The sequence below is a fragment of the Sinocyclocheilus rhinocerous genome, unplaced genomic scaffold (genome assembly GCF_001515625.1).
Source record: "Sinocyclocheilus rhinocerous isolate Xijiao unplaced genomic scaffold, SAMN03320098_v1.1 scaffold1477, whole genome shotgun sequence".
Taxonomy (NCBI): domain Eukaryota; kingdom Metazoa; phylum Chordata; class Actinopteri; order Cypriniformes; family Cyprinidae; genus Sinocyclocheilus; species Sinocyclocheilus rhinocerous.
Genome location: NW_015660907.1, coordinates 59559 through 68903, shown reverse-complemented (window position 1 = coordinate 68903; position 9345 = coordinate 59559). Strand labels below are relative to the sequence as shown.

Sequence of the window (9345 nt, the reverse complement as noted above, 5' to 3'; positions counted from 1 at the left end):
GAGGAGAAACAATAATGTACAGTATGTGGAAAATAATGTGTTTTTTTAAACTTTAAACCGCATAAACACATTTCATTACACCAAATACACAAAATAATGTTCTTTTTAGCAGCATCATATGACCCCTTTAAGAGGTTTAACATGCTTGGATACAGCACTCTGTGAACAGCCAGCTTCTTTGGCAATGAATGTTTGTGGCTTACCCTCCTTGTGAAGGGTGTCAATGATTGTCTTCTGGACAACTGTCACCTTCCCCATCTTCCCCATGATTGTGTAGCCTAGTGAACCAAACTGAGAGACCATTTTGAAGGCTCAGGAAGGTGTTTTGGATGTTTTGAGTTGATTAGCTGATTGGAATGTCACCATATTCTAATTTGTTGAAATAGTGAATTGGTGGGTTTTTGTTAAATGTGAGCCAAAATCATCACAATTAAAAGAACCAAAGACTTAAACTACTTCAGTCTGTGTGCATTGAATTTATTTAATACACAAGTTTCACAATTTGAGTTGAATTACTGAAATAAATGAACTTTTCCACGACATTCTAATTTATTGAGGTGCACCTGTATGATCATATTTTCTTGACCTGGTAAGGACGCTAGCAGCTGCATTTTGGACTACCTGTAGCTTGTTTATTGAAGATGCAGGACAACCACCTAGTTAATTTCAAACACAAATTTGATAAGAACAGAGTGGAAATGATTAGCAACACCAAAATAACAACAAAGCTAATGTTTTCTGTTATTTTAAGCACAAACTAAGAAAAGTAAAATCAAACTTTGTGGCAATAACACAAAGACCAAACTGAACATGGTGTGTGTTTATGGTGCGTGTCGGCAATGTTGTCTCGGCGGGGGCGGGGCGGGGCGTGGGGGGTGAGAGAGATTATCGGATATCGCGATATTTTTAAAGGCGATTATCGATACAATATTTTTGACATATCGCCCAGCCCTAGTTCATGTGTATTTATGGGTACAGAGAGCAGTTGAGATAAATCAGGCACTTTATTTGTGAATCTATCTTTGGTGGTTGGAAAAATATATCTATACCCGGACGATAACGCGGAGTCATATAGTTAATATCAGTAATAGGCAGCATGCACAATACAAGGTAGTGGTCAGTAACATTGTCACTTTGAGGTAATATATCTATATCATTAAGATCAATTCCATGCGATATAATTAAATCTAGTGTACAATTAAAACGATGAGTGGGTCTGGTTATGTTTTGCTTGACTCCAAAAGAGTTCATTAAGTCTGTAAACGCAAGTCTTAACGCATCATTTATATTATCAACATGAATGTTAAAGTCTCCGACAATTAGCGCTTTATCAACAGTAACCAATAGGTCTGAGAGAAAATCTGCAAATTCTTTTAGGAAATCTTTATACGGCCCTGGCGGTCTATAAACAGTAGCCAGAGCAAGAGATTGGAGAGATTTATTTTGCACATCTGACAATGTAACGTTAAGTAGAAGTATTTTGAATGAGTTAAACCTGTATCCTGTTTTCTGAGTAACATTGAGAATATCAGTATATATTGTTGCAACACCGCCGCCACAACCAGTCTGACGGGGCTCATGCTTATAAAAGTAGCTTGGTGGAGTAGACTCATTTAGACCAATATAGTGATATAAGATAAGATAAGATTAGCGGCAACCGCGCTAGCGATGCTAACGGTCTATAAGCTAGTAGCGGACTCTGTGCTCTGATTGTTTTTGTTGTAGAATACAATGGGGGATATATTCACACGTTATAGAAACGAAAATGATGATGTATAAAATTGATTTTAAGATTGAAAAATAGACGATAAAGAATTAGCTTGACGGAGCTTCAACTCAAAACACGTGGCAGCAACCTTTACATATAGTAATAGTAAAGTAATAGTAATAATACAGTAAGTGGTGAAAATTAGACATTTCTACAGTCTGCTGTGGGTGTTGCTGCATAGTTGCTAGGTGGTTACTTACTGTTTAAGTAAGAAAGTAATATCTTTGATAAGGCTCTGTGAAAAATCTATCATAATTTTTTATACTATGGTATTTATTTATTTATTTTGCCCATTTTGTTGTCCTACAGGCAAAATCAATGAGCCTAATCATTTAAAAAAGTAAAAATAAATTTAATATACTGTTTAAATAAAGAAAAGAAATCATATATAAGTTTCAAAGTTGAACTGTAGGATATTGTAAGATGTTTTTGGAAGAAATCTCTTATGCTGATCAATGCTGCATTCAATCGAAAATATTATCTATTTGAAACTATTTTAATATATTTTCAAATGCATTTTATTCCTGTGATGCAAAGCTGAATTATTAGCTGGAAACCATGATAGAAAGTTCAAAAGAACAGCATTTATTTGAAATAGAAATCTTTTGTAACATTATATATGCTTCACTATCACTTTTGATCACTTGAACGTGTCCTTGCTGAATAAAAGTATAATTTTCTTACATAGAAATATCATACTGACCCCAAAATTTTGAATGGTGGTGTATTTAAACAAACTCCTTACAGATTACTTTTTCAATTCTATAGCCAAGGACAAAAAGCTTGACATAGTGAAGCATGTTTTATACACTGCAACAATGCCTGTGCTAATGTTTATTATAATACTTTGCTAATAATTCTAATGACTTTAATTTCTTTTACCTTGACAGCACTTTCTATATATACACACATTTGTTCAGAGGTTTTTTATATCACGTTTATTTTCCTCCATATACCCACACGAGAGCCATTCACATATGACATTTGAAAGTAATTTACAATATCATTATTTAGTCACCTGTGCTTTATTGTGACTTGTCAGGTAATTATTGTTAATGGCAAACACCATAGTAGGTGATCATAATGTAACAGTGCATGCCGATAATTGAGCTTTAATGTGATTTTAGCTCTAATCATCTGAATGCACATAATGCGATGGCTACAAAGAGTTCATGCTCAAATGAAAGAAGCCATTATGGAACAGAACAAGGCCGAAATGAGAAAATTACCTCCGTAAGGAGAATAGTTACTTGGCATACATCATTCTCTCTCTTTCACTCAATATATGACATGAACTACAGTATGCTTAATAATAGTCCAATACATGCATTTGTTTTATCATTTAAAACCTATTTGTTGCACCTACAAGCAATACAGAGCGAGCATTGTGTTAGAAACAGAAGATATGAATGTGCAGATGTGCAATATATTAGAAAAAGTTTTAGACGTGGCAGAGATTTTGTATAGAGGAGTCAACTCTAAATACATTATTGGCCTGTATGAATCATGTCTAGCTAAATATTATCAGAAAAATTAAAGCAATGGACATGGATATTGGTTACCCATACAGATATAAATCAGAAATGTATTATAGTATTTATTTATTTATAACTTACCACATTTACACAATTAAAGATGTGTTACTGTTACTGTTTGGTACAAAAAAATACACATTTCACCTTTAAGGAAGGACATACCAAAATCTAGTTCAGTATTCATATTGTTTTTCCGTATGGGTTTTCAGTCATGTTTTTATATTCCCTTCATCCTAAGGTGTATGTAGGACTGAACGTATCCCATAGGACCTCACAGTAAAATCTGCTAATGGTTCAGTATAATTTATTTATGAACTGTACTCTTCTTTTTATCAACTCATAACTGTCAGAACTCATCATCCTGAAGATTTAAAACTACAAAATCTAAACGTTTATCCATAATCTACATACATAACGGTCTCCTATATGAGGTCACCTAAAATGTGCAGTTGACCTTTCGTTTCTAGAGCAGGAGCTCTTCAGTATTTCTCTGGGTTGGATGTGGCAGACGCGTCGTTTTAACAACATAATACACCCACTGGGCCGCCACTTTGGGATTCGCTCATTGCTGCTGAGACAAAAACACATGAATAATTAATTATGAAAAAATTGATAATGATAGAGGGAAGGGGAAAGGCAGAGGGTGGGGCAGTAAATTGAGAGACCTTAGAGTCTCTAGTGTATACTTCTCTATCGCACACTCTTTTTTCTCTTTTAGTGTTTGTATGTTGGCATGAGTCATAAACACATTTTTTTGCACCATGAATTTGCCTAGTCCAAATATCATGACATGTAATATTCAAATATCATGACTTTGTGCACAAAATTTTGTTTTAGAACTAAAGCTTTTAGGAGCATATATTTGATTAGATTTTTATGTATTTTTTTGCAGTCTGTGTCTAAAGATCCAGCTTAACATGTTATGCTTTTCATTGGCTGTTGGCTTTAATTGTTGGCTTATACCGTCTAGACCATGTATTGTTAAAAAAGTGTAAATATCGGTAAAAAAAGAATGGTTCACCCAAAAATGAAAACTCTGTCATCATTTACTCATATCGTTCAAAACCTTTATGACTTTTTTCTTCTGTGGAACGTAAAAGAAGGTATTTTGAAGAATGTTGGCAACCAAACAGGTTCAGTTCCCATTGACTTCCATTGTATTTTTGTCCATACATTGGAAGTCAGTGGGAACCAAAACTGTTTGCCGTTCAGTCAGATCCAAATGATGTTTTGTGTGCTGGTTGTAACCTGTTCAGATTCATTGAGCAGTCTCAGCATCTCTCTGCTAGTTACTTTTTGTGCCTTTTAAAAAGACCCTCCTGAGGCTACGATTGTGGCATAATTGTTTTCTTCATTATACATTGTCGCCGCTAATACTTTCAACTTTTTCCTTCTGGCGCTAAAGTTGCTACGGTGCTAACACGTCATGCAAAATTACTTGTATTTCGCCGTGTCGAAAGCGTAGATGTTTGGTGTGGATTATACATTTTTTAGCCCCAGAATTACTTTGTGTATAATGAATTTTCAAGGCGATTAAGATGCAAATAGCCACATTAATAATTTGTCGAGTAATATTCCATCCCTCTATGCATCTGAATGATGCTTTAGCCGGTTAAAGGAGGCCATATGAAAAAAATCTCTGTCATTTGCTTCCCCCATTCCTCTAGTTAATGAACTCATTAACATCAATAAACTACTTCCCAGTCTTATTCTAATAAAAGAGTTTGCAAGGACGGACTGTCTGCGTCTCAGTATATTGTCATGCATAACTGAAGTCTGCAGTGAGCTGGGATTGAATGACGCTCAGATAGCTCACTAGTCGAGGTCTTAGCCGAGCTTTCAGGGGTTTGGTCTTGATTGAGAGGTATTAGTGCACAGTAAACAAAGCTGTGCTTTTTTGAGAGCAACATGATATCATAGACTGCAAATATCTGTGTTTTCTTTGTCACTTTCTGAGCGCTTCTACAGATTATGTAGTATCTGTGTGGTGTGGTTGGCTAGTTCCCATCAAATTTTATTCACATCTGTTTGCTTTGAGCTCATCTTTATTCTAGCATACTCCTAAAAGTTATATGAAATTAAGTATTTACATTTCAGATCAATCAAATCGATTCAAAAATGTGTTTTCTGTATTACAATTTGAAAGAACTGTTTTCTATTGTAATATTAGCATATTAGAATGATTTCTGAAGGATCATGTGATGCTAAAGACTTCTGAAAATGCGGCTTTACCATCACAGTAATAAATTATATTATTAAATATGGTTATTTTAAAGCAAAAAAAAAGACTTCTTTCAACTGAAATGGTTAATTTATATATTGGATGGGGGAGGGGGGAGATGGCCATTACATTTTTAATACATTTAAAATGTATATTTACACTTTTATGTATTTTTTTTATGCAGGCTGAGTTTGTCATTTAAATATTGATAATATTAGTAGCAGTGGGAAAATTTAGAAGAATCAAATTTAATCTTTAGATGGTCTGAAATAGATATGCACTATTCATTATAGCAGTTCAGCCTGCCTAGGTTGTAAATTATTGAATAAAAGCGCACAGTCTTCTGGTGTTTCCATTTTTGCCCGAGACTTTTACATTGATAGATTGTAATATACGTGGGAGATTGTGAATCCAACAGTTGTTGAAATGAATTATGCCATTTCTGTGTAAACTGTAAATGAAACATGCTGCTCAGTGGAAACTATACGTTACAGAACAAATAATTTTTTTCGTAAAATGACCAGGACTGGAAGAGTCCATTACGTTCCATTACTTTTATGCCATAAATATAGCAAAAGTGCAACCCAGAGTTTTCTGCCTTGCTTGCCTTGTTTGGTGTGAAAGCAGCAGCCTTCCAGCTGGCGATTGGACATTGTGATGGTTACTCAAGGATTGTGAATTGTTCCTCCACAGATGGCAGCCACAGTGAGATGTCCCAGCCCTCAATGACCATCCAGACGTACCCATATGGAGGCTGTGAGTCAGTGGAGATGTCCTACCAGGCCGGCCAGTTCCAACCGGCCATCAGAGTGGCAGACTTGCTCCAGCACATCACTCAGATGAAGTGTGGGCAGGGTTACGGCTTTAAAGAGGAGTACGAGGTAAGAAGTCTTGAGCTTGAGTGACTGACATCAATAAGAATGAAACTTTTAATATGGCAAGGCAAGTTTATTTATATAAGCACATTTCATACACAATGGTAATTCAAAGTGCTTTACATAAAAATTACTTGACCCTAAAGAGTGTAGATAAAAGAATATTGACGCTGATTTGTTTGCTGCATTTAATAAATGAAGCCGTCTTTACTGTAGCTCTCAATATCATTTGCTTACTTTTTAGTGTACTAAATTTGTAAAAGTATGTTAGATCAAGCCTCTCTGCAGTAATTACGACAGCCGTGCAGCTATGAAATTTGTTTTTGCCTCTGTATGCACAGTAAGCCCAAAAATGATGTGAAATGAATGTTTTATTGAGGGGGTTATTAAAATGTCAGGCATCTTTTTTTTTATCATTCAATAATGACTGTTTTTTTTTTTTTGCTAGTTTCCTGTCTTTTTTCACATTCTTTTATTTCTTAAACACATTTGAATAACTAATTAAAGTGCGTCTGTGCTTATTAAATGAAGTATCTCGATAACATGCTGGCATTTTGTTCAGAAAAGGTCACATGAGATACGATGCGCTACTTGAAATATCTGCCCACACAGTGGGCCACAGAAGGTCAACACCCCCGTGACAATAAAACCAATTATCTTTCCCTGTCTAAACCTTCATTGGTAAGAATATGCAAAGACCTTTGTGTCAATAGCATGTCTTATTCTTGATTTTAAAAAAGCATGCTAACCTCGGGTTTGAAGGCTCACTTATCTCTGCCGTCCCCATATACGATCTGCTCGCTTTAATAATACATATAAAGAGCTCCTTTTTGCTTGTTCACGAAGGTCAGCAGCATAGAAATTACATCCGTTGACGTTTTTTGTGCATGCATCTTATTGTTCTCTGTTTTTAAGGTACAGGTGTTGTAGTAGGGTGAAGTGTTTTATGATTGAGAAATCCCACACTGGCATCGTTGTGGCTCTGTTATTTTGTTTGAATAGCGCTAGAGGAAAGATGCTGCCAACAAAAGAGAAATATGAAATGAACTTTTGATAAGGGCATTTATTTTTCCTCTAAATGTATTTCCTACAAATTGTGGCTTTAAAGTAGCTGCCTGGAATGAGTTCCAGCTTCACTTTATGATTTGTTTTCATTAAAGGGATCATTCACCCTCCAAAAATGACAATTCTGTCATCATTTACTCACCCTTATGTCGTTCCAAACCCTTTCTTTCTTATGTGCAACACAAGTTTGACATTTTTTAAAGAATGTGCTGGCTGCACTTGTCCTTGCGATTAAAATGAATGCGGACTGGAACTTTTAAGGGGAAAAAACACCTTAAAAGTACCCTAAAAGTAGATATTGAGCTAAAGTAGAGTTTGGAATAATTCAGATTTTTTAATGTTTTCAAATGAAGTTTCTTATGCTCACCAAGGCTGCATTTGTTTGATCAAATATGCAGTGAAAAGAGTAATGAAAAATTGTGAAATATTACTTCAATTTCAAACCGTTTTCAATCTGCTTCAAATTCAATTTCTATTAGTCATTATTGGTGCATTTTTGTGTGACCAACAGACAAAAAATATTTGAGGGTGAGTACAATATGATGCCAATTTAGCATTTTTGGCCAATCTGTCTGTAAAATATTCTTGATCCCCCCTAGATGAGAGATGTGGTTTGCATGTAGTAGCTACTGTAGTATGATTATACTTCAAGATTATTTGTGATGGATAAGCAGTGATGGTATGTTCTGAATATTTCGGCTTGTAAACATCTTATTCAGAATTCTTATATGGAATCTTTAATCAGTTATTCTGCACATATCTTTGCTCACTAATGTAGGAATACTCTTAAGTAGACTATCAAAGGAGAGGATTGTGTAAACATTCAGCAGAGAACTTTGCTTGAGTGCAAGTATGAATCATATTTGGCACATTATTGTGTATTCAGACAGGGCCTTGATGAATGGCTCTGGCAACAAGAGACATCAGTGAATTAGAGAGGAAGGATGCTCTCTGCTTCCAAATTTTCAATCACCTGGATTGAAGGCATGTTTAAAAGGGCAAAGATTGCACTTTTAAAGACGAGACTCTCATTTATAAAGAATGACTCATAGTTATGTCTGTCATACTTCTGATTTACTATTCGGAGAATAGTATAACAAATTGATGTGCGTGTTCTGTAGTATCTATTTTGTCCAATTTATGTGTTCAAAATTACCATTGTGAATGATGGAAATAGGATAATGCAGCTCCGCACCAAGCCTGACGGAGATCTAGATGCTACAGAGGTCTGTCCTAACCTCCTCTCTTACTCTCTTAACAGGATCACTTGAAGAGTTAGGCTAGGCCTAGCTTAATTTCAGCAGTGCTGAATGCTCAGCTGTATAGGCTGCTCTAGGCCGTCTGAAGTGTTGAGGTAAACATGAGATCGATGTATGGCTGGCAGCTCATTCCTGTCATAGGCAGTCTGATATCACCAGAGCCTGTGCCTCCATGTTTAAAGGGTCATTCATCAAGATATATATAATTATTATTATTATTATTATTGGTTTGTTTGGTTGGTTGGTTATTTATTTATTCACTTTTTTACTTTTTTATTATAATTTTTTTCTATCCATCCATTCATAGGGTATTGCTTTTTGGTACATTGATTAATGCTGCTACATCAATAGAGGTACCAAAAAGCAATACTGGATGGATGGATGGAATTCAATTCATGCAATAGATACAATTCATTATGTGATATCTAGTTATTGACATTATGTTTTCCTAAAAGATAGAGTTGTGATTGTTAAAAGTAGATGAAACAATGAATGAATGAAGTAGCCTGTCATTCGCTGATAGCCAGCAGGTATTATGATTAGGGTTGGGTATCGTTAGAAATTTTCCGGTTCCGATTCCGGTTCCATTTAAATTAACTGTTTTTTTTTTTTCTTACTATTT

At 35.2% G+C, this 9345-nt stretch overlaps 1 pseudogene; it reads left to right on the top strand.

Moving 5' to 3' along the window:
• Nucleotides 1–9345, top strand: part of LOC107726134 (receptor-type tyrosine-protein phosphatase T-like) — an 81958-nt pseudogene that overhangs the window by 24383 nt on the left and 48230 nt on the right.